At 31.5% G+C, this 5,421-nt stretch overlaps 1 pseudogene; it reads right to left on the bottom strand.

Moving 5' to 3' along the window:
• Window positions 1-652: 652 nt before the first annotated feature.
• LOC132517938 (small ribosomal subunit protein eS26-like) lies at window positions 653-4,875 on the bottom strand (annotated as a pseudogene).
• Between the last annotated feature and the right edge of the window lie 546 nt (window positions 4,876-5,421).

Genomic DNA, 5,421 nt, shown 5'->3' with positions numbered 1-5,421 from the left:
ACAAATTCACCTTGTAGTCACAAAGCAGGATGTCTCCAAGACTGCCATTATCATTCAGTTAATCAAGGTTGATTATTTTTTACTGAGTGACTCCAAACTACTGAAAAGAATCTTTTCCAAGTTAAAATGTACAAAAAACTGATCAATAGAATGGTTTCAAAATAAAAGTCACTAAGCATAGATATATGACTATCTGTTTTCAAAGTTTATTTGAAACAAACTGGAAACCCAGCCGTTGTTGTTGTTTTATGGGAGTGTTTATGCTGTTCTTACATATTCATGCAACAGAGACACTAGTGGGCTATTTAATACCTAGATATAAAAACAAAATGTTACAAGGTGAAGACATTTATAATAATAGTGTAGTTATTCCAAAGAGGTATTTTGTTCAAAGTATGGAAGTCTTACTTGATTCTAAACTGAACACAGTCTTTTCAGCAATTTTAATATTTTCATTATTGTTTATGTTCAAAGATTTCATAAACTTACTGTGTTTGTTAAATGGACTATTTTTAAGAAAGTAAACTTAGAAAAACAGAACCCAAGAGCAGAAACACACTCTTAATGAGTAAAAAATGGAAAAATTGATACAAATTAAATTTAAAGCAAAGATCTGTACCATTAAAATTAAAGTGGAGATAGCAATAATCAACTATTGAATTGTATTAATGTTATCACATTCTTGCTGCTGGGGAAATAATCCTATCAAGTCCTGTTTATGAGGCAATATGAGTATTTAATTACACATTTTTCCTAATTAAATTAACTTAATTTCTTAGAAAAATAGAAGAAAATGCAACAAAATTAGATTTTTTGTAGTCACATAAAAATATTGCAATTTTTAATTTCATCTGCAATTTGTTAGCTTCCTTTTGCAATTTCTAATTTCTCCATAACTTTTTTGTAAGGTATTGAAAGGTATAATTTTTTGCAATGACAGAGATAAATTACAACACATGATGAATAAAGGCTTATTTTTCTTTAAATACAATGTTTCCTTGAAAATTAAAGTCTGATTTCCTTTAGCCTTGATAAATGAAAAATGGAGAACAAGTAAAAAAGAGTTATAATTATGTATAGAATGTGGTTTATTTAAGAGAGATGGATATATTCCATGATGAAAATGTGGAAGAGAAATGTAAACTTTACCCTCTCCCCAGCTTTATTGTGATATAATTGACACATAACATTGTGTACCTTTAAGGTGTACAATGTGATGCTTTGATACATTCTTATGTTGCGAAATGATTACAATAGAGTTAGTTAACACTTTCATTACCATACATAATTTCCTAAATTTTGTGTGTGCTTAAAACTTTTAAGATCTACTCTTAATAACTTTCAAGTATATAATAGAGTGTCATTAACTATTGTCTATTGTCATTATACTATACATTAAATTCCTAGAACTTATGGATCTTATAACTGGAAGTTTGCAACCTTTGACCAACATCTCAGTTCTCCCTCTCCCTTAGCCCCTGGCAACCACCATTCTATCCTCTGTTTCTCTGAGTTCAGCTTTGGTTGTTTTTTGTTTGTTTTTTAGAGTCTACATGTAATTGAGATCATGCAATATTTCTCTTTCTCTGGCTGACTTATTTCACTTTGCATAATGCCCTCAGGGTCCATTCATGTTGTTGCAAATGTCACAAATGGCAGTATTTCCTGCTTTATCATGACTGAATAATATTCCACTCTAAATTTCATTGTATAAATGTGTATGTATACACAATGTGGTAAATATAGATATAGATATGAATATATATAAGTATATCCCACATTTCCTTTATTCATTCACCTGCCAATGGACACAGTTGTTTTTATATCTTGGCTCTGATAAACAATGCTGCCATGAATGTGGGAGTGCAAGTCTCTCATCAAGATAATGATTTTATTTCCTTTCTATATATGCCCAGCAGTGGGATTTCTAAATCATATGTTAGTTCTATTTTTATTTTTTTCCATACTGTTTTCCACAGTGGCTGTACCTACTTACATTTCCCCAACAGTGTACAGGGGTTTCCTTTTCTCCATAGTCTCACTAACACTTTTTGTCTCTTCTCTTTTTTATAATAGCCATTCTAATAAGTGTGAGGTGATATTTCATTGTAGTTTTGGTTTGCATTTCCCTGATGATTAGTGTTATTTTCATGTATCTCTTGGCCATTGTATGTTTTCTTTGGGAAAATATCTAGTTAGCTCCTCTGTTCATTTTTAAATCAGAGTGTTTTTCTGTTTGTTCTTTGTAACTGAGTTGTATGGGTTTCTTCCATATTCTGGTTATTAACACCTCATTAGATAGATGTTTTCTCAAATAATTTTCCCCATTCCATAGGTAGGAATTTTGTTGATGATTGTTTCTTTTGCTATGCAGAAGTTTTTAGTTTGATATAGTCCCACTTGCTGATTTTTGCTTTTGTTGCTTATGCTTTGATGTCATAGTCAGAAATGTGTTGCCAAGGCCAATGCCAAAAAGCTTTTTCTCTGTGTTTTATTCTAGGAGTTGTACAATTTCAGATTTTACATTACATATTTAATCTATTTAGAGTTAATTTTCATGTGCAGTGTAAGATAGGGGTCCTGTTTCATTTTGCTGCCTGTAGTTATTCACAATGCCATTTATTGAAGAAACCATAATTTCCCCACTGAGTGTTCTTGACTCCTTTGTCAAATATTAGTTGACCATGTAAGCGATGGTTTATTTAGGCTCTCAATTCTGTTCCATTGGTTTATGTGTCTATTTTTATGTCAGTATGACACTAGTATGATCATTATAGCTTTGTAATATAGTTTGAGATCAGGACATGTGCTAGCTCTAGCTTTGTTCTTTCTCAGGATTGCTCTGGCTATATTGAGATTCATTTGTGGTTCCACACAAATTTTAGGATTGTTTTTCCTATTTCTGTGAAAAATGCCAGAAATTTATATGGATCCCATTGAATCTACAGATCAGTTTAGGAAGTATGAACATTTTAACAATATTAATTCTTCTGATCTCTGAGCACAAAATATCAGTACATGAATTAAATGTGGAAAGATGTTGATGGCATAGTTTTTAATCATCCAGAAGATGAGGGAAAAAAATGAAGTTGAGCAAACAAAAAAATTTGATTAACTAGATAACAAGCAAACAGTCCCCTTCCCTACAAAATGAAAGAAAAAAGGAAATCAAATTTTAGAAAAACATAAATAAGGTGACAGATATCAAGGATTAGATTTAGAATTATAAAATTAAAAATTATTTTAGAAATGAATAATAAAGTAATAAAGCAAAACAAATGAGTTACTAGAAAAAAGATAATGCAATGCTTTAAGAGAAATGTTAAGTAAAAAATAAAATTTAAAAAAATGAATGAGATAAAATTATTTAAGAGAAAGTGACAAATATCAACTATAGGCAAGAAGATCCAACACATGAACTATAACACTTCACAAGGAATAAAAATAAACTAGAGAACAAAATACTACAAAGTATAGGTTCCTGGAATAACATTTATTTACCTCAGTTTCTACAGTCCTAGACAAGATGTCTTATGCTCAACAAAAAACTCAAAGCACACAAGAAAAAGCAAAACAAAAAAGACAACACACTCACAAAGGGCAAAACAATCACTAGAACTAGACTGAAACAGGACACAGATTTCAGAACAATCTGAGAGAGAATTTAAAATAACTGATTAATATGTTAAATGTTCTATCATAAAAAGTGGACAACAATTAAGATCAGAGAAATAATAAAGTACAGAGAGATAAAAATTATAAAAGCTAATGGTACTGCTAGAAACATAAAACAAAGTAAGAGAAATGAATAATACCTTCCATTGCTTAGCAGACATGGCACAACTGCCATGAATATATGAACTCGGAGATAAGTCTAAAAATTATCCAAATGTAACATAAAGCAGAGAGATTTACTATTGAGAGAAAAAGTGCAACAGAATATCAAAAAGTTCAGTGACAATATTAAGCACTCTAACACATAAATAACTTGAATTTAAAAGAAGAGAGAAAAGTACAGGGCATCAAAAATATTTTCGTAAATATGAAATAAGAAGTTTCCATAATTAATACCAGAGACACCAGGGAGCAAAACAATGATTCTAAAATCTGACAACAGAAAGCAGGATAAGTTCCAAAACAAAATAAAAACAAAACACTCAAGCATATCATATTCAAACTCCTGTAAACAAAACACAAAGAGACAATCTCAGAGGTATCTAGAGGAAAATATTACATTATATAAAAATGAACAAAGGTAAGAATTATATCCTGCTTTTTTCCTTCAGAATCTATGCAAAAAAATAAATAACAACATTAAGTGTTGAAAGCAAATGTCAATCCAGAATTCTACATCCATTGAAAATTTATTTTAGTAAAAACTATTCTACTCATTCATCAAGATCTGTTACAATGTTAAATCATTTTTAAAGTTTTTTTTTAAAGTATAATTTTTTTTTACTGTCTCCCCAAGGGACAGTATTTCTTTAGTATTTAAGGACTTAGCTCCTTGCATGGGCTTTGGTGGAGGTCGTGGGACAGCACCAGCAGGTCTAAATTGAGGTGGAGGTCTTTGGTTCTTCCGCGCTTCCCGAGAACGATTCCTGACTACCTTGCTGTGAATGGCACAACTCACGCAGTAATGCAGATTCACATACAGCTTGGGAAGCACATAGGCATTGAAAACACTTGTTTCAGAAATGCCCTGACAGCTGCAGCCTCTACAATGTGCCGAACAACGAACTTCTTAATGGCCTTATCCTTGGGCACACTTCGGGCGCAGTTGGTGCTGTGAATAGGCTGCATGTGGCCGCGGCCCTTTCTGGCATGACCATTATTCCTTCTTTTCTTGGTCATCTTGAAAGCGAGAAGGTGAGAGAGCAAGTTTCTTAAAAACTAAAATTGTGCTACCCCATGCTGTAAGCATTCAGGTTTTAACCTGCACACCATATTTTCCAGTATATGATACCATTAATCATCTAATTGTTTAAGCCAAAAACTTGGAAGTATTCTTCTCATAGCCAATCAGTAGATCTCGCTATATCTTTCTCTGGAAAAACCTTCATATCATCTCATTTATTTTTCATCTGAACCATAAGTACCAAGTGAAAAACATGTGTGCTTTGGATTCCTACAGTGGCTTTCCAACTTGTCTCTTTGTATTCATTCATATCTTTCTCTGATAACTATGGGCCTAAAAGGTATCTATGATCAATTATTATTTTAAATGTAATGTCATTTATATCTCATCTATATTGGCTCATAGGAAAATTTTCCCTAATGACTAAAACTGTCTACATATTTATTTAAAACAAGAAAAATAATTTATATGCCTATTGAATATTAAGAGCAAATGTTTCATAGTGTATTGTGTTACTATTGCTCTACTATTACTATTGTTACTCTTGTATTTAACACAGTGTA

The sequence above is a fragment of the Lagenorhynchus albirostris genome, chromosome 3 (genome assembly GCF_949774975.1).
Source record: "Lagenorhynchus albirostris chromosome 3, mLagAlb1.1, whole genome shotgun sequence".
Taxonomy (NCBI): domain Eukaryota; kingdom Metazoa; phylum Chordata; class Mammalia; order Artiodactyla; family Delphinidae; genus Lagenorhynchus; species Lagenorhynchus albirostris.
Note: the sequence above shows the minus strand (reverse complement) of the source record. Positions and strands in the feature narration are given on the sequence as shown.